General features: G+C 37.4%; 2 protein-coding genes across 7 annotated transcripts in view; one reads left to right on the top strand and one right to left on the bottom strand.

The window, feature by feature from the left end:
- The window catches only part of ASH1L (ASH1 like histone lysine methyltransferase), a 249,830-nt gene extending 232,941 nt beyond the window's left edge, over positions 1-16,889 (bottom strand). For 3 of the 5 annotated variants that reach the window (XM_001366956.5, XM_056816274.1, XM_007482038.3), the window contains exon 1: positions 16,144-16,374. The gene's annotated coding sequence lies outside the window, so the exon portion shown is untranslated. Of the gene's footprint in view, positions 1-16,143; positions 16,458-16,766 lie in introns of those variants that run through there. The other 2 variants (XM_056816275.1, XM_056816276.1) reach the window with 2 other exon arrangements.
- Positions 16,890-16,951: 62 nt separating this feature from the next.
- The window catches only part of DAP3 (death associated protein 3), a 64,986-nt gene continuing 60,870 nt past the window's right edge, over positions 16,952-21,067 (top strand). The window contains exon 1 of one of the 2 annotated variants that reach the window (XM_007482040.3): positions 16,952-17,268. The gene's annotated coding sequence lies outside the window, so the exon portion shown is untranslated. The remainder of the gene's footprint in view (positions 17,269-21,067) is intronic. The other variant, XM_007482039.3, reaches the window with a different exon arrangement.

The raw sequence follows: 21,067 nt of genomic DNA, 5'->3' as shown, positions 1-21,067 counted from the left end.
TATAAGTGCAAATACGTGATAAATTTGTAATGGGTCTGGGCAGAGTGTTTCATGATCAGATCAGGAAATTTCAGAGTTAATGAACATGGAAATGGCACATTTTTGAGAAACAGAAAAATCAAGAGTATGACTACCTTTGTAGGATGAAAAAACAAGTCAAGCAGCTAGGTAGCTTTGTGGATAGAAAGCCAAGCCTGGAAACAGGAGGTCCTAGGTTCAAATGTGACTTCAGAGATTTCCTAACTGTGTGACGCTGGGCACGTCACTTAACCCCCATTGCCTAGCCCTTACCATTCTTCTGCCTTGGAACCAATACACAGTACTGACAGAAGGTAAGGATTAAAAAAAAAAAAGAAAGAAATAGTCACATGTAATGAGTATAAAGGTGCTCAAGGAGCATCAATAAGAAAGTTGAAATATGAAGGCAGGAGTTAATATCCTGGAAGGATATAAGACCATAAATACCCATGAGAAACAAGGAGTATTTCAACTAAACCAAGTAGCCATTGGTGGGAAGAGGGGTTGGAGAAGAATGAAAATACATCCAGTGGTATAAAAGAAGGCTATGTCACCAGGGAAGCCAGGTTTCAGTGAGAGTCAAAAGATGGAAGGATTGGGAAAGGAAAAGATTTAAGATGAAATTGCAAGTTTGTGACTAGTGGGACAGGAAGCATCCCAGAGAGAAAAGGAAGAGGTGGATAGCATTTAAGTAAGACATTACTTAGTGTCCAAAGAGAACTAGAATTAGGAGGGGTAGGTTTCAGGGAATGAGAATAAGGGAAAGGAGTAGTGGGGTTTGGGAAAATAAAGATTGATGACACCAAGGGATTCAAAATCACTGGAACAGAGAGGGTAAGGACAAGGGAATTGAAATTTAGAGCTGAAAGGGCCATCTAGTTCAACACTATAATTTTATCAATGAGAAAACTAAGGTCTGGAGAGCTTAAATTACTTTGCCCAAGGACATCCAAGTAGTAAGGAGCAGAAACAAGATTTGAATTCCAGTTCCCTAACACCAAATCTAGCATTAGTTTTCACTCTACCATCTTATTCAATTATAAATAAAAATTTTAATTTAATAAAAACTATAAATTACAAATAAAAAAGATTTGGCACAAATAAAATAAAAAAAGAAAATTTATGGAGTGAGGGGGAAAAAATCCATCAAGCATCTTTGATTATAGGAAATCTAAACACATCTATGTAGATGTGAACAAATAGTTCTATTTCTTCTTTTAAAACTGTAAGCCATTAGTAAAAGTTATCAAAATATCACAATAAATGAAATACTCAGTCAAATTAGTAACATTAATACTAGTAATATTGCTAATAAAGGAGACCAACCCTCATTTATGTCATCATCTCTCATCTGGACTACTGCAATATTCTTGTGACTTTCAAGCGTTTCTCCACAAGATACAATCTCTATAATCACAGAAACACTAAAGAAGTTTGACTATCCATGTCAGCCATTTAATCAATAAATTCCAATGGGACCACATAGAAACTTCTTTTGTTTGGAATTTGAAGTTCTTTACAAGACAGTTCCATACTAGCTTTGCAAATAAATCCTAAATCCCTTCTATAATACGACTCCTGATACATATTATCAAGGAGAATCAAAACAAGAGAGAAAGAAAACTACAAATCAGTATCTTAAATGAGCTCAAATGAAAAACTTTCAAATAATATATTATCAGACTATAGCAACATGTATGCACTAGGACCAAATTGGATTTATTTCAAGAATGAAGAGTTGGCTTGATATTAGGAAAATTATCAACCTAAATGACAATGATAATAACAAAATTAAAAATAATATAATCGATAGATGTAAAAAAAGAAAAGCTTTTGAAAAGATAAAATATCCATTCCTGTTAAAAACTCTAGAAAACAAAGAGGGGTTGGCCTTTCCTTATCTAAGATCAAGTGTCAATATAAATTCTATGTAAATAGGGAATTAAGCTAGAGGACTTTCCAATAAGATCAGGGATGAAGTTATTTAATCAACAAACATTTATTCATTTATTAAGGGCCTAAGATGTGTCAGATACTGAGCTAAGTGCTGAGGATACAAAGAAAAGACAAAAGATAGTCCCTTCTCTCAAGAAAGAAGTTCACAGTCTAACGGGGAAGACAACATACAAACAACTACATTCTAACAAGGTAAGTTCAAGCCCTAACATTTAGGAAGATCAGGAAAGGCTTCTTGTAGAAGATTGGTAGAAGATTGTAGAAACTGGGTCTTAAAGAAAGTCAAGGAAGTTGGGACTATGTATATTTGTGACAAAGGTTTTGATATTTTAAGTTGATGATATAAAAAATGGATTATGTTGATTTTTGCTCACACACATACACCTTGCCATCAAGGAGACCAGGGTTTAAGTCCATGATGGCGAACCTATGACACGTGTAGCCATTTTCTATGACATGCAGTGGCATGCGGGCTCAGCACACCTTGGAGCCATGGTGAGGAGGGAAGTGGTAGGGGGGAAACAGCACATGTCAGGCAGCTGGGGCTCATGGGGCTCCGGCAGGGAAGAAAGGAGTAGTTTGTTAGAGGAGCTCCTGAGAGAAGCATGGGGGTGGGCAGGTAGATGGCAGCTGCAGCCTGGGGCAGGGCAGGGCCGGGCCTGAGGAAGAACTGGGCCGGGCTCCAGACCACTTGCAATGGAGGAGTGCCTGGAACCGATTACCAGACACTTTTAGCACCCTGAAAAAATACAGCAATGGCCTTACTCACAATTTTTCCCTCCTCGTACTTTTGTGAGATCTTATTCTCAGCATTAAATAATATCAAAACCAACAAAAGAAACAGATTGACAGATGAAGTTAATAGCACTTGCTTGGGCTTGAAGTGTACAAAATACCAGCCCTCAATTGAAGATTTAGCCAATGAAATTCAGCAACAAAAAAGGCACTAATAGGCAGGTTAGTTAAAGAATTCTCCCCCCCCCCTCCCCCCACTTATCTTAGTTTACGGCACCCCACACAAGTTAAATAATATCATGACCAAAAAAGAAACCAACTGACAGATGAACAAAGAAGTCACTAAGCAGGTAAAGTTAAATAATTAGTTTTTGGTTTATTAAATAGTTATATATTACAATTATATATTTTTGTTATTTAAACTATAAATATCGCAAAATTATGGGGTTTTTTCTCAAAGTGACACACCACTTGAGTTATGCTTGGTTTGGGGGCAAATTATGACACACCAAGTTCAAAAGGTTGTCCATCATTGGTGTAAGTCTTTCCTCTAGAACAAGTAAGTAGGAGAAGTAGAAAAGTTTCTTAATCTCTCAGTGCCCCAAGAACCTCCCTAAGACTTTACAATGTAAAGATGTTGATAAGCATTGTTGTAGGGAGCTTTCACACCAAGAAGTTTCCTACCCTAACAAAATCACCAGTTGAAACCAAAAGAAAATTAGAAATCACTGGAAATTCCTACTAACCAACAACTTATTGCAAACAACAATCTTTATTTCTTTAAGTAAATTTCTTTAAACAAAAATGAAATTAAAAACTAAATAACTCCCTCCACAAACTTTGGTTCAGTTGATTTGGCTATCTTCCTGCCATCTCCTTTCTCAGTATCTTTGGAAAAGGAACCCCACCAATTGTGGAAGGCATTTTCTTCTCTTCTCCACCTCTTAGAAACCCAGCTGGTTTCTCTCCAAACTAGAGTTAAGCACCACATTTTGGAGAAGAGCTTTAAAACTTATAGCATATACCTATGTGTATACATTTTCTCCAACATTAAACTCCAAGTTCCTTGAGGGCAGAAATTATTTTCCTTTTGTCTCCGAATCCCCAACACCTATTGGAATATCTCAGAAATAGGAGATACCTAACAGATGCTTGTTGATTGAGACTCCCGTCCATGACCTATCTTCAAGTTTACCACAGGGGTACCCACCTAATATGCTGTTAAGGTTTCTCACTTTCCTTTGACATCATGACCAGGCCATTTTTTCCCTTTCACACGTTTCTTTGATGATGTTCTCTAGCATAATTCCCTTTTTATACCATGTTGCAGTCTGTTCATATCTATCATGCGCTTCATCGCTTCATCAATGCTCTGAGTGATGAACATTTTAATTCTTCAGAGACAGTAGAATTCTATTTCTACAAGATATGAATCAATACTGGAAGACAGTTGATATTAGAAGATGGGTCTGTGTTTCAGAGAAAAGGTTGAGGTTATTTTATAAGACCTCTGCAATTTCCCAAAGACAATCTAGAGCCTAATCTCCTGCTTTTTGATGCACTGCTCACTTGAAGAGACTGTTCACATTTTTTCATATTTTTTACCATCAAATGCTAATATCTTTTTCAACAAAGAAATGAGTAGTATTTTGCATTTTTGAGAATGGCAAAATTAAAAGTCTAAGGTTATTGCCTTAGGTTCAGATTGAAAAAATATTGGAAAAGACAGAAAAAGGCAATGTTTACCGCAACTAGGTAGCACAGTGGATAGAGCACCAGTTCTGGAAGGATCTGGTTTCAAACATGGCCTCAAACACCTCCTAGCTATGCGATCCTGGGCAAGTAATTTAACTCCATTTGCCTAATAGCCCTTGCCCTTCTTCCTTCTTAAAAGTTTGTACTAAGACAGAAAATAAAGGCTTTTTGGGGGGTTTTGTTTTGTTTTTTTTTAAGGAGAAAAAGAAAAAGGGTAGGAAAACTCAAATACAACAATCTGATGCTGATGAAGCTATTAATTGGTTCAACCTTCTAGAAAAGTAATTTAGAATTCACTAAGACAATGCTTGATTGTTAAAATGTTTATACCTTTTGCTGTAATAATCATACTACTGTACATCCAAAGAAGGTCAATAATAAAAGGAAAGTTCCACATGTACCAAAATATTCTTCAGAATATGTTTTCAAACATTCTACCAAAGGTTTGGGAAATGAAGTGCACAAACTGTGTTATATGAATATAAAGTTATTCTACCAAAAGGAATGATAAATTTTAGGCAGTTTTGTTCAGAGGAAAATATGCTGAATTTGGATTTAGAATTCATTCAAATTCTAAGCAATTCACTTAACCTCACTGAGCCACAGTTTGCTCAAATACAAAATGAGGAAGTTAAATTAGGGGACTCTGAAAATCCCTTCCACCTCTATATCTATGAATTCAGGAAAATATAAGCAACATATAAGCTTCTGAGGAAAGTAAAACAGAATATACACAGACAACGGAAATATAAATGATAAACTACTTAAAAAACAACAAAACTCACATCCAATAACAAGGACAATGATAATTCCAAATTGTTTAAGTCAAATCATTACAAAATTTGAAAATAATACATGCTTTTAGTTATAATCAAATAAGTCCATTATAGATACATATTGGTTAGCTGTGCTGAAATAATTTAAATGGGAAGATACCATGGAGAAGAGGGAGAATAGTTGAGAAAGTAATGGATAAACTAATGATGGCAGCATGAAAGGTCAACAGATGATCCTATCTCTACTAAATATACTCAATTACCTAAAAATAACACCAGATTGAATAAAGACCAAAAAATTTATTGAGAAAATAAAGTAAATGCCTTCATCTAGCATCAAAATGCATAAAGAGCCAGAAGCTCACTGAAAGTTATCTACCATAGAAAAGAGTACAAGGTATTTAAAAAAAAGAGGTTGCCAAATGTTCAAATGAGAGACGCTCCAAGGACACAAAATGTTGTAGTGTTCAGTATTGAAAGGGTATAGAAGTAGGGTAAGGAATATACCCAGCACTCTGACTATAGAGAGGTTCAACAGAAGGTCCTGAAGACCACAGCCTCAGACAATCCAACAAAGTATAAAACCTATCAACACTCTAAGGACATTTGAGGAAGTGAAAGACAGTGGCAGAAGTCCAAGAAGATCAGGACCAAACAGAGTTTTAACATTCTATCAATAAGTGCAGAAGGCAAGTAAAATCTATATGAAATGGCTTACCTTCTCAAAGGGGATGGGAGGTCAGGGGGAAAGAAGGCAGTGAGAGAATTCAAGACTTTGAAAAACGCTGGAAACTTTTTACATGTAATTGGGGGGAAAAAACTAAGTGAAGACAAGTATTAATTAAGCAAACCCCCTCCTTTACCACTTTCTTCTGTGTAAAGGGATATATATGGGGAGAAGGGAGTCAGAAATGGAGAGAAAAAAGTATAAGAGGAAAAGATGTAGAGAAATACACAATTAATCATAAACATGAATGAACTCACTCATAAAATAGAAAAGGATAGCAGAATGGATTAAAATACAGAATCTGGCAATATGATGTTCATGAGAACAATATTTGAGACATCAAGATTGACAAGCAAATCCTAATGAACTAATAAGTCAAAGAACAAATTAAAGAAACCACAGAAAATTTCCAAAGAAAATTATAACAAGGAAACAACTTATTAAAACTTGTCACTTAACCCCAAATACTTGGCCCTTGCTCCTCTTCTGCCTTGGAATTGATATATCAATTCTAAGACAGAAGGTAAAGGTTTAAACAAAACAAAACAAAACTTAAAGAATGCAAGTAAATCAGTCTTCTGGTGGCAAATCTGTATCTCTAAATGCTTTCATTAACAAAATCTGTAATGGGGATAAGCTAGAAGAATTTCCAATAAGACTGGGATGAAGCAAGGATTCAATATTGTACTAGAAATACTAGCTATAATAATTTGACAAGAAAAAGAAGTTAAGGAATAGATATAAGCAATGAAGAAACAAAACTATAACTTTTTGCGAATAGGATGATTTAAAAGAACCCTAGAGAGTCAACCAAAAAACTAATAAAAGCAATTAACTTCAGCAAAGTTGCAAGATTAAATAAACCCACACAAATCATTAATATTTCTCTTTATCACCAATAAAATGCAGCAGAAAGACATTCCACTTGAAATAACCTATAGACAGCATAAAATAGTTGGAAGTCTACCTTCCAAAACACACATATTACATGAATATGATTACAAAATACTCTTCAAATCAAATGGCATCAAAAAAAAAAACAAAAGAAAACATTCATAACATTTAGGAAATAAATACCTGGAAACTATTTTCCCCAATTATATGCCAAGACTGATTATTTATAATGAAATTAATACTTCCAAGAACAAAGGAAGGTAAAGAATCTCCCAAGTCCCACATGAGGAGCTGAGGCTGGATATGAGTCAACAGAAGACAACACTATGTAACACAGTGAAGAAATTTCATCGTTCAAAAGATGACCAAGAGATACAATCAAAATAAGAAAGTCAGTCACTCCACCACAACTTTTCAAGCTCAGAGAAAACAAAATGGCTTGGCTAAAAGACTCTTATAAGAATATTTGGAAGAAATGAAATGAGATAAAAAAATGAAACTGTAAATGAGGTAAGAGCTCTGGAGAAAAGAATTGGACAAACAATAAATATCTTAGAACATAAGCTGGAAAATCTTAAATAAGTAAAAAAACTCCCAACAAATTAAAAAAGACCAAGTGAAACCAATGACTTCATGAGACTAGAAGAAATATTGGAACACAATCAAAAAAAGTTTTGAAAATGAAGGGGAAAAAAAAGAAGAAAAAAGTATCAGCTATGAAAAACAACGAAAATGAAAAAGAGGTCAAGGAAAGATAATTTGAAAATAATCACACTCCTAGAAAACCTTATCACAACAACCAAAAAACAAAACAAAACCCTGCATTCCTTATTTGCAAAAAAAAAAAAATCATAAATGAAAACTTCTGAAATCAAAACTAGTGAGCAAAACAAAAATAGAAATAATTTACCATCACCTCATGAAAGAAACCTTACAAGGAAAAGTCCAGGAAAGTCACATACAAAATTCTCTAAGCTTCCAGGTCAAAGAAAAGATGCAAGCAGCCAGAAATAAAGAGTTCAAGTATAAAGAAGGAATTACAGTCAAACTCACACAAAATCTAGCAGCTTCTACCATAAATGATGGGGGAAATCTTGAAATATTAATTCTTACATTATTCCAAAGTCTAATAGCCAAGAATTATTACTTTTTGAAATAAAACATTCCTGATGAAAAGACTAACACTGAGTAAGAACTCTAAAATGCAAACAGAAGTCTTATAAAGAGAAACTGAGAAAAATCAATTTATATGAACAATAGAGCTATACAATGATTAAATAAATGATAACACAATACTGGGGAGAGAAGAAATAAGTGTTCCTTCAGAACCTTAATGTCCTCAAAGGGTACTGAGAATATTAAGTAAGACAAGCAAAGGGGACCTGGGAAAAGACTGGCTCTATGCTATAAGGTTGAAAAGAGGAAAAAGAACGATGAGTAAAATATACTAGGGTCAAAAGAATAAAGAATGGGATGGAATTTATCTTTTCTCATAATAGAGATGTGAAACAAGAGTTTGCAAAACACAGAGAAAAGAAGGCATCAGGAGAACCTCACTCTCATATGAACCAAGCAAAAGGGTCACAGCTGAATACACAAATAATTTGGTACAGAGACATATTCAACTCAACAGGAAATAGATGGAGGGGTTGGGTGAAAAAGAAGGGGAGTGGGAAGATAATTTTGAGGAAGCAATAGTAACTGGGAAAACAAACTTCATCTTCAGAAGATAGGTCTGAAAAGATAAAAGGAGAGAACTGGCAATTGTTATGATTTAAATCAAAGTAAACTGAGGCACAAAGTTCCAAAGATAATTTATTGAAAAAACATGAATTTGCTAATAAACAGGTCTTGGTCTCCTCAACAAAGCTAAGATCCCAAACGAAGACAACTGAATTTTTATATACAAAAGGAGGAGCATCCAAAATAGAAGGCAACATCAGAGATAGGAAAAACAGTATAACTGGTTACAAAGCTCATAGCATCATGAATAGGGAAAACATTATGATTAGTTACAAAGCTTGCAGCATCATAGACATAAAGAACAATGTGACTAACTGGAAATCTCTACTTAAATTCAGTCACTAAGAAATGTTCAACTGCAAAGGCAATCTAACCAAAGTGAACCAAACAACCTCAGATCACAGATAACAGATCAGACTCCTAGTGTTCACCTGCATCCTTCAAAGATAACAGATTTCCTTGACATAAGAACAGAACAGATTGGCAGATCTGAACTTCTAAACTTAGCTCAGAGAGAATAAGTGATTTACAGGAAAGCTGAATTTCCAAATTTAACTCTGAGATAAATGAAACCTGACTCTGGCAGTTACAAAAATGTTTGCAGTGATACAAAATGGAATCAATAACAAGATCAAATCAATCTTATTTTCCCCATTTTCTTAACTAAGGTGATATTCATCAATTAAGAAATAGCTGAACAAATCTGAATAGAATGGAGTACAACTTCACCAAAAGAAATAATGAAAGAGACCATTTCAGAAAATCTTGGGAAAACATTTAATACCTGATGCAAACTGAGATGAGCACAAATATAAAAAAAGTTTTGAAAGATGTATGAACTCTGATCAAAGCAAAGAAAAAGCACTTCACCAAAGGACCTTTGATGAAGCATTGTTATCTACCTTTTGACAGAGTTGATAAAACTATAGGTGAAGACTAATGTTTTTGGAAGAATCACTGGTTTCATAGAGAATCCTCTTTTATAAATGTTTTACTTTCTAAGGAAATGTTGATGTTTATTGACATTTATCAAGGTCAGAATAATGAAAACAAAAATTAATTTAAAAATAAAATGTCAAAACAGGGACCAATTTTTTAAATTCAGTAACTTTTTTGATCATGCTAAGTATTGATAATAAACATAAATACACGCACTTAACAAAGTTTAACTTGTTGAATATCAATTCAACTCTATTCAGACCTCTTTAGTTTCTCAAAAAGCAAAGTACACTTTGATACTTTTCATTATTTAAATGAAGTTTTATTGCTATCTTTTGTTTTTATATCATCTATATTCCCCAGTATATCTATTCTCTCTCCTGCTCACAGAAAGTCGTCCTTTGACCTGCCCAGGGTCACACAGCTGGGAAGTGTCTAAGGTCAGATTTGAACCTATGATTGACCTAGCTCAATCCACTGAGCTACCCAGCTGCCCCCAGAAATCGTGGTTTATAACAAAGAATTTAAAAGGGGGGAAAATTAACCAATGCATCAAAAAAGTCTAATATTGTATGCAATGCTCCATACTCAGTCTCAAATGTCTGCAAAAAAGCAGATGATTCCTTATATCTCTTTTCTTTAGGACAAAGCTTAGTCAATACCATTTCACAGTATTCAGTTTCAATCACTATTCTTTCCATTTGTAATGTTCTAATAAATTTATATATTGTTTTCCTGGTTCTACTTCATTTTTCAAGAGTTGTATCTTCCCATGTTTCTCTGTATTTATCATATTCACTGTTCCTTACAGCAAATTCTATCATATTCAGAACATAATTTGTTTAGCATTCCTCCAATTGAAGGAATTTTGTTTCCAAGTTCTTTGCTACTAGAAAAAAGTGCTGCTAAAAATATTTTGGTGTATATGAGGCCTTTCTTTTCCTTCTTTTTTTCTTAACCCTTACTTTCTGTCGTAGTAACAACTCTAAGAAAAGCAAAGGCTAAGCAAATAGAGTTATGTGACTAGCCCAGGGTCACACTAGTAGAATGTATCTAAGGCCACAATTGAATTCAGGTCCTCTCAACTCCAGGCCTGATTGCTCTATCCAGTGGGCCACCTAGCTGCCCCTGAGGCCTTTCTTTTTAACACTGACTTCTTCAGGGAAATGTGCCTAATAAGGACATTTTTGTCACTTTCTTAGTATAGTTCCAAACTGCTTTCCATAACAGTTGGACTATCGCACCACTCCATCAAGAGCACACCTTTCAATTTTCATGAACTAAGAGTTCATAGATTCTTCTGTTCAACTTTCTTACCACTTGGTAACATATCCCACTTCTCTCTCTCCCTTGAGAACCAATTGTTATTGTAGCAAAAGAAGTCTGCAATACAACTAATACTATAGACCAGGTTCCAATCTGACCCACAATCCTTAGGATAATAAAAATGATATTCCAATCTGAATTTCTCCTTTAAGTTGCAGAAAAGGTCACAGGATCATAGAACTAGAACAGAAAAAAACTTCAAAGGTCAATCATTTACCCCAAACCCCTCCCTTTACAGACTATGAAACTAAAGCATAAGCCTTTAATTATGCTAAAACAATAAGATTGCTAGTAAGAGTACAAATAAAAGTGGTTACTTATTATGCATGGGAAAAGTACTTAAAAAGTAGAAAGGTAGCTTAAAGAATAACAAAGTTTCAAATCTTACTAACTGTAGAACTGCAAAAAAATGAATGAGTTAAATAAATTTTAATCAATGAACTTTGTAGCACAAGGGAAGGGCTTCATGCTAGTGTTAGTTCTAATATACCTTCTTTGCCTTTGTGGGAGAAAAATACATAGTCTACATTCCACACACAATTAGCATCCACTTAAAACCACAAAACCCTTTCACTCTCTTTATAAAGAGATGGCAACATTTACTTTCCTTTTCTACAATGTCTCTACTCATAATAAAGTCACATTATGAAGCACTATGGTTCATTTGTGTGTGTTGCTACTTAAGCAATGTTATGGATTTTCAAATGTCCACAAAAGTTACAATTCAGCAACTATTAATGCTCAAAACAATGGTTTCTTCTTCTTAAAAGGAAGTCTGACTTAAGACAAACGTCTGCTCTTGTTCAACATTACCAATACCATCTGATTTCTTTGGTGTCGGCTGGCTCCATTTAGAAAATCAAGTGGAACTAAAAACTAGAAAATGTTTTAGCATCTTGTCACTACGACTAAAAAAATACACTATAATAAGAGACACTTTATTTCTCACTTGTGCATTTGAGAAAAGCTGATAAGCTTTTTTGGCAAACATAGGAACTAACTGTTCTCATTTTTCAATGCAAACATCTAAAAGCACTGATCTTGGTTTCTACTCACCTCATCTCTTTTAATTTGTAAAGAGAATCCCAATAAAGAGAAGTAAAATTGGAATGATTTTTATATCAAATAGTTCAGCATATTAGAAGCTCTGACAAAGTTTAATATAGGTTAGCAATACACTTCTAAAAAGTTCTTAAAACTGACATTGAAGAATTAAATCTAGCCTATGCTTTTATGAGGGGAAAAATATAAATAATACTAGGATAATTCAACTATACATTCATATAGAAGTGACTAGCTAGTAATGAAGAATAATCAATAAATACTACAGACCACTTTGAAGATATTTCATAGTACTCACCTTTCTAATTCAGTAAGTTATTAAATAAATAAAAATATTTATAGATATTAAAACTTAAATATTAGTAAGGTCATCAGTTAAATTCCTTCTAAAACTTGAACTCATAACTGATACAATCATTAATCTGGGTCAATATCAGACAATAATAGTCAAATTCTGAGGTCTAAAATGTTAACTATGAAATAGAAAATTATCTTTATAGATAAATTGACAAATCTAAATAAAGTAGCAAAACCTGGCTTTTCACCTGTGACTAAATAAAAGAAGAGGAACTATTAGCAAATTTTACAGAAACATCCGTAAGACAAATTTGGCAGTACTTCTTAAGTTGTTCTTTGTGCTCTTTGCTTCTTGTGCTTTCCTCTCTTGTGGCAGCCAGATGTTAAGACTGAATTATAAGAAATCTCAAGGCTTCCAGGAACACTGGCAAAAAGGAGACCACATAGCAGACAGGGCCAAGCTGAAGATTCCTCAATGAGGGTCTTAAAAGACTCAGACCAATATATGTAACTGAAGAGGGCAATATGACACTCTAGTCACTAGAACTTTTATCTTTTTAAAAGCATATAATGTCTATAAGCAAATCACTTTGGGCCATAAGCTAAATAAAAACAATATTGCTCACTTTTTGAGTAACAATAAATCAAGGAACCCAGAGAAATGCCAAAAATAGAGGTAATTAAATTAGTTATGAAATAGCACTCTCAGAAGTTATCTGGGAAGTGGTGCCCTGTTTTTCAAATAATAATACTGCAAAAGTAAGGACACTAAGTACCCTAAATGAATCTCAATCCTTAAGAATTCCAGAGTATTTTTCACAAAAATGTTTCAATGTCCTCCTCAAACCTAACAATTGTGCTATTACAATAACTTCTTGAATTTATTATCTTAAGAAGTGTAGTTACTGGGATTTTTTTAAACTTCCTATCCCAAAATCATGGATACTCACAGCTGTCAAACAGCTGCTACATTTCACCCCAGAGATACATCAAGAGTTTCCTATAGGCATATAAATCCAAAAGGACATTAGGACTTATAACATAAACTGCCCTAGAGAAACAGGACTTAGCAAGACAATCAAAATTTTTAAAGGACTAATAAGTACTCCCTTACCAATGTTTAGACCAATTTTAAAACAGATGGAATATTTAACCAAAAACATCAGATGCTACCAATATACATTTTTTGCTACAAAGTTTTTTATAAAACCTAAAAACTTTATAGATAATAAGGAAAATTAATTGATAATATTTTGAATATCCGACTTCCAGAATTATGGCTTTACTTCTAGTCTCTCCTACTACCCTGAGAAATTCAAACTATCTAATGATTACTAGTCTCAAATCCTGGAAGTGTCCCCATAATAGATTCAAAGAATGAAAAACACTGTTCCCCTAAAGGACTACAGAGAGATCAGAAGGAGGAGTCACTGAAAATTAAAAAGGAACAAGGTAAGAACAAAACAGGACACAGGTAAGCAATTCCCATATCACTTGTTTCCAAGGTCACATGCCAAAACAAGACAATATGAAGCTTTATAAGTTCATAAAGCATGGTTCAAAAAATCCTACCTACTCCTATCAGAACTCTTTAACCCTCTTCTGATCTTTTTAGAAACATCATACCATCTTACCTTATTTTATCCTCTCATCCTAAATACAGGCACTCTGTAAAACACTTCAGCATAGATATCAAACCCCACAACAATTAAGTACCAAGGAATTTCAATTTTAGGACAAATTTTCTCCTACATATATAGGTTGCTCTTTAATATTTGAATTTCATTTGTGTGACATCGAAATTTTAGTAGCATTTGCTTATGTAGATTTTGAATATATATAGATATATATTTGTATAAATGTATAATATGTGTGTGAGATAGAAAAGTGAAATTAATCAAGAAACCATCTTTTCAAAGGCACTGTTATATCAACTCAGGAAATCTCCTTTATATTTAATTATAGGAGGGCTTCTCACTCAACACACTTGTACGTGTCAGAAAACATAAGAGTCCAAGCTCCTAGTGATATTAAAAAATAGTGAAGTCCATCTCCTAAACACGGTTTAAACAGTGGCTTCTAAACTCAATAAAAATGGGCTTATCAAATAAGTATTCTGTACTATGTATTCTGTCCATTCTGCTAGATAAATTTTCCTAGATCCTCACTAAGCCATCTTGGCTAAAAGACATTAATTTCCACCTGGTATACTGAAAAGACTTTGAAGGAAAAGTTTCTTAGCCTCAATTCTACACAGACTACTTTGTCTGACAGATGAACTTCCTCCCCTCAAGGCAATTCCCCAGCAAGCACCTAACCTATCGGGTTTATCCAATCATACTTCCCATAATCATAGACCAACCAACAATGATAACCTCTTTTCCCACCAACACAAAGTATAGTCTGGGTCAGTACACAGCACAAAACACAGAAAAGGTCAAAATGTAAAGGATTTCCCTCACTCCCATACATACAAACCACCTTTCCAGAAATGCAACTTCCTCATAAATACAAGGTAATTTGGAAAACAATACCCATTTTCTCTAAACACTTATGGATCAGTCTTACAAAATCAAACTATATTCCCTAATATTCACATACTGTTGAACTTTTTTGGACACAATCTGATGATATAAATAAGACTTCATTTTTCCTAGGTAAAATCAAACCATCCAGATAGGAGTCCTCTACCCCTCAAGGTACTGTGGTACATTATAAGAGCAGGAGATGAGAAATTAGGAACTTGAGCTGTTAGAGCAAGAACTAATTTGCTGCGGGACTAGCAAGTCATTTAACTTTTTTAGTCCTCGGTTTATTCATGTGTAAAATAAGGAAATTTTATGTCTACCTACTTTACCAGACTATTTCAAGGAAAAATATTAGACATAAAATTACTTTAAAATATGCTGAAGTATCATTCAAAAAGTATTTCAACTGAACTGAAGCCTATATACCCAAGTCAATACACAACAATTAACATTCTGCCTTATGCATCAGAGGTTGTTCTAACAAGGATATTCATCACATTTATTACTCTTAAAAGGGAAATGATCACCTTAAGTATCTCCCACCAAAACAAAAACTAATAAAATATTTTCATTACTCCCAACTATAAACAATTGGTTGGTAAGTAAGAAATATCTTTCATCTGTTCTATACACCTAAAACTACAAGGTAGGGAGATCCCAACAGTTATTAAATATATAAACCAATCTATTCTGGGAATTGTCACCCCTAATCCAAAAAAATGATTCTGAAATCCCCATTTCTGATTAAACACGCCCCATGAAGTGGGTTCGCTTTCTGATAGTAGTGCGTAACTTATATAATGTCTTCTTATAAAATAAATATGGCCTGTCTATACCCCAAAGGACTCTCCCATCCTAAGTCATCCCTAACATCTCCAAACCTGAAGACCAGTCAGTCATTAGTCTATAAACCTAATCCTGTGTACGTAGGCGAGCCCATCATGGACATCCCCATGGCTCTTACACATTTCCTTGTCAAGATTACCACTGACCCCCAACCCAACCCCATCACCTTTACCAATCTTGTCCAGAATAGTCTATTCCCTATACGGACACAGGCCAGACTGTGTCAGGGATCCCCCCCAATCATGCCAAAGCACAGAGACCAACCTGTCAGGGACATCCGCCCGACTCCGCCTCCACTCCCTCCCTCTCTTCCTTCTCCCCCCCCCACCCAAGGAACCGGCCTGTCAGGAACACCCCTTGACCCCCCCCTCCCGGCGGGACTTCCCGGTCGGCCTAGGATCCCCTCCCCTCCCCCATCCCTGCCAACCCTCTCCAAGAGGTCCAGGGAAGGGAGATGACGGTGGTTCCCAAGAGGCCGAGGCCTGGCCGCTGGGGGGATAGTCTGCAGGCTCAGAGGCCTTCCAGCCTGGCTTCTACTCACCGTGTCAGAGGCCGGGGCTGAAGAAGATGAGGAGAGGGCAAGGAGTTGGGGAGGGTAGGCGGCCGCCTCGGGGCTCCTCCGCTTCCCTGGGTCCGCGGCGGGTCTCTCCCGCTTGTCAGGCGGCAGCAGGCGGGTGTGCAGACTGGCGGGAAGGAAAAGGGGGAGAGGGGAACGGACTGGGGCAGGGGGGGGGAAGGCTGAGGGGAGGCGGGGCCCGCAACCGAGAAGGGGGATCGTCTCCCCCTCCGCAAAACGAACCCAAAATGGCGGCGGGAGCGGCGGCGGCAGAGAGGCAGCGGCGGCAGCTCCTCAGCTCCTCGGGAGGGAGGGAGGGAGGGAGGGAGCGAAGGGCGCCTCGCGCCCCCCCACCTCCCACTCCTCCCTCCTCGCGCTCTCCCCCCACGTCCTTCCCCGCTCCTCCCCCCGCCCAACTCCGGCCGGCGTGCGAGCGCGCGCGCGCACCCGCGCCTCTGCCTAGCTCACCAGCTCCCCACCAACCACTATCTTCCGTTGCCCCGCGCTCCTGCCCGCACGCGCTTCGCTTGCTTAGGGACTTCTCGCGCGTACCCCCTCTCCTCGTTTTCCCCTGTCAAGCCGGCTCTGGCGCGGACCCACACGCTTACCTCAGGCGGTGCTAGCTCTAGCCGCCGCCTCCGCCTCTTCTTCAGTCCTCCCCCCCCCACCCCGCCCCCACCACCACCAACCGCCGCGGCCGCCGCCTCCACCTCCTCCACCTCCTCCCCCTCCCCCCAGCGCGTGCGCCTCCCACAATCCCCGCCTCCCACAATCCCCCCTGCGGGACTATTCCATTCCCGTCGGCTGCAGGGGCGAAGGGAAAGGGGGCTGGGGAGAGCAGGCGGAATTTGTCCTCTGCTCAGTTCTACATGATTTGGAAAGCGCGATGGTACACGTACCTACGTCTTCAACCCGGAAGAAGGGAGAAAAAGTTTAACCCCGTCGCGCCATCGGTAGCCACCCCGCTCACACACCCTTCTGGGCCTCGGTGAGTAGCTCAGGGACGTCCTCGCGCCCCCTCAGCCTGCGGGGCGGTTGGAGGCAGCGGCGGCTGCGCGTTGAGCAGCTTCCTGCCGTAGGGCTCGAGCCTGTCTGCCGCTGGGACCGCTGGTGAGTGACTAGGGCTGGGGCCAGGGAGCTGAGCCCGAGGGGGCCGGCCAGGGCCGGGCTTAGGGCTTGGGTGCGCGTTGAAACGGAAGCCGACCCCGACGTGCGCACGGCGCGACGGAGGGCGCCGCGCCGCGAGGAGAGGCGGGTACGGGAAAGCGCAGAGTCCAGTGGCCGCGACGGCCTCGAACTGTGCGTGGGGATAAGAGACTACCTCCAGAACTTGGGGCTAGGGTTGGGTGGGCAAGATACAAGAAGGATCCGCTAGGTGCAGGCTATGTGTCTGCTGCCCCTGCGCAACACTTCCCCCCACACACCCGGCGCCAACACCACCACTACTACTCTTGGTTCGGAGGAATGGAGGGCGGAGAGGGGGCACTGTCTGCGGAGGCTCCAGACTTGCTTCCCCAAAGCGGAGGAACTAGGGTAGAAGACGGCTGTGGTCGAGCTACCTATCACTACTTCTTTTTGTACCTCCTTAGGGCAAAAGTGGGCGGGAAAACAACCCCACTTCTGCCTCCTGGGGTGTCGTTCGGTACCTACGGTCTTAAAGCCTCAAGAGACCGTCTGGTGTAATGGGAAAGTTCCCAGAGGCAGAGGTAAAATCCACCTCCCATTTAATAAATATATGACCTTGGGTGGGTCATTTGCTCACCACTGGATTAAATTAGTTTCTACCCACTTCTGTTTTCTCGTAGGCTTTAAGTAAGAATTATATGATTGTTTATAGTGTTGCTATGTTAACATTATCTGTGGGTGTAATTAGTTGTCTTTGTGCTCCCCCTTCCAAATCTTTAATAAAGCTGAATGCAAGCCGAACAAGTTCCTCAATTCGGTTCAACAAGCACTTTAATAAAGTGCCAGCCCTTGTGCTCTGAGCTTGGAAAATAATGATAGCTACTGCGGGTTATGTTGCCCCTTGTTATTTACAAAATGCCTTCCTTCTGATCACTTCATTTGAGGAAAGAGACACTATATTGATTATTCCCATTATTCTGTTGAATTGGAGAGTCACAGACCTAAGTAGTTTTCTCATTACAGCTTGACAACCAAGTCTTTACTTACTACTCTAATATCAAATCCAACCCTTTTTCCTTTACAGCTCACTACCTCTGAAATAAAAAAAATAGTCTCTGTTCTCCAAATCTTAAAGAAATTTGCTCTTAACCTTCTTATAGATCTAATTATCTAAAATGAGAGTTGCAAATATTCTTTATATTCCTGAAAACTTTCTATTCCTGTCCTTTGCTAAGTTTCAGGTTTGCGACCAACTTGTATTCTTTTGAGTTTCCAAAGAGGTAAAATAATTGAACAAAGTAGTTGCCTCAAACATGAGAAACTTGGTAGATTAGGCCTATTCTGGAAAAAAAAAATATCTCCCAAATTATTTTTTTTTAATATGTTGATTTTATAAGGGAAAAAGAAAAAACGAGATGCCACTTTTACAGGAGAGAGGAAGGGAGGTGGGATGCTGATGTGTCACCTAAGCCATAAGGGAAAAAAATTTCAAACCTGGAGAAATTGAGGCAGTAGACCTTAAATTTAGGACATAACTTTAATGAAGCATAATTAGAGGTTGAGAATGTGGTAGAATTCACAAATCACTTTTCTCCTCTTTAATATAATCTCCAAAAAGAGGAATGATTTTTTTTTCTGTGTCTTTGTTTCATCTTTAGCATGGTTCCTAACATAAAGTAATTGCTTATAAAAGGTCTGGTAAATTTGAATTAGTAACTTTTGATTAGGGAGGGGATCTTGACCTTTTTAATATCATAGAAATAAGTAGGTAGGGTAGCAAAGAAGATAGAACATTGGGCCTATAACCAGGAAGACCTGATTTCAAGTCCAGTCTCAGACATCCATTTTATTGGCTGTGTGACTCTAAGCAATTTACTTAACCTTTAAAAGTCTGGGTTTCCCTGTTATATGAAAAGAATAACAATACTTATCACAAGGTTATTGTGAGGATCAAGAATTACAAAAGGAATCAATTATTGAGAAAAAGAACTTTACAAACCTGGAATTAAGATTACCTGGTCAACATGGATCTCTCGTGAGTCTTTCAGCTTTCCTAAAATTTTATTTACAACAGACATTGTTTCTTCTGCTGGCTCAACCAGCTTTTAGGTAGTCAAGATTCCTTTTTCTCTCTTGTAAAATGAAGTTTAAATATTGAAATCTAGATAATACGGAAACTGTTAGCCAATGACTTCTTCCTTATCAAATTTTTAGACAGTAAAATTTTTAACTTTTTAAAATTTCACTTCTCCTTCCTTCCCTCATTCTACTGATCAAACACACTTATATCTCAAAGTTCTAAATCTACAGATTAAATAATTGACCCATGAAAACCAGATGATGGGAAGATGTACTTAAAAGCCAGTTGCCAGAGATTGTTAGTGTCCCAAGTTTTATTGATGTCCAGTATTTCTTATACCACAATCATTACTTACAAATATGTATTAATTTTTTGTAAGGAAAAAAGTGAGTCATCCTTAATGCCTTTCTCCTTACTCTGCCTATTAAAATCCCTTTAAGTTTTGTCTCCTCCCTATGTGATGTGATGATGTGATGATGATGTGATGATTCACATCCACCTTTTTTTTCTTGACCTCCAATAACACATATTGTTTCTGTCACTCATTTTGTATTTGAAACAGTGTATTTGTCATCTTCAACTAAATTGTAACCTCTTTGAGTATAGGGATTCCATCAAATACTCTTTGTAACCTTTCCTGTCAAATCTGTCAGTACATAGTAAAGTATATTTTATAAATACTAAACTGACCATAAAAACAGACATATACCCTTTGAATAAATAATTCCATTGTTGGGAATAACATCCTAGCTACAACAACCACAAAAAAAGAACAATTCCTTCAAAGACTGTCTTAAAATTATTTGCAATTACAAAACCAAAAACTAGAAACAAGCAAATATCCAAAAATTACAGAATCTGGGACCTAAATGCAATGGGAAACAATTAAGACCAGTCACTAAAGAATGTAGAGGTATCAGAATAGACATACACAAAGCAAAATTTAGCAAGGCAGATCTAGAAATCGGACTACATCATAGCAAGGAATATATAAGAGGAAAAATGAATAACAAAGTACAAAGAATCCTGATGGGGTGTAAGAGTATGTGAATGAAAATAATGTTAATAGTTAATGTTAAAATTAGTTGATTTGAATGTGAATAGTTACTTGCTAAGCTAAGTTGACAATGTTGAGGTTCCATATTAAGTTTTTAACAAAACACATTTTTAAAAAAAGAGCAATGTCACAAATGTAGCATTAACCTTTTCTAATCCTTGATTATTTGTACTGTCAACATGGAAATCTAGAGATCCCCAGTTTACTTAGTTTGAGGGTAGAAACCCCAGGTTTTGACCTTGTCATAGGAGAGGTTTCCCCCTGAGAGAAGGTCCCACTTCACCAGACAATAAACATCCACTTCAGGTGGGGAAGTAAACCCCATCCAAAGTCTAGTAGCTCTTTTGTCTCCAGAAGCCTCTCCCAGTAAATCACACCCTCCTTCTGAGGATCGAACTGGGGACCTTCAGCTTCAGCTTGGGAGAGACTAACTACTGGGCCAAAGCTGAAGTGGATGTTTATTGTTTGATGAAGTGGGACCTTCCCTCAAGGGGAAACCTCTCCTGTGACAAGGTCGAAACCTGGGCTTTCTACCCTCAAACTAAATAAACTGGAGATCTCTAGATTTCCATGTTGACAGTACTAATGTAGGAAATCAGAGACATAGCCCCCAAATCCCGAACTTTGATTTTTGTCCTTCAATTTTA

The sequence above is a fragment of the Monodelphis domestica genome, chromosome 2 (assembly GCF_027887165.1).
Source record: "Monodelphis domestica isolate mMonDom1 chromosome 2, mMonDom1.pri, whole genome shotgun sequence".
NCBI classification, from domain to species: Eukaryota; Metazoa; Chordata; class Mammalia; order Didelphimorphia; family Didelphidae; genus Monodelphis; species Monodelphis domestica.
Note: the sequence above shows the minus strand (reverse complement) of the source record. Positions and strands in the feature narration are given on the sequence as shown.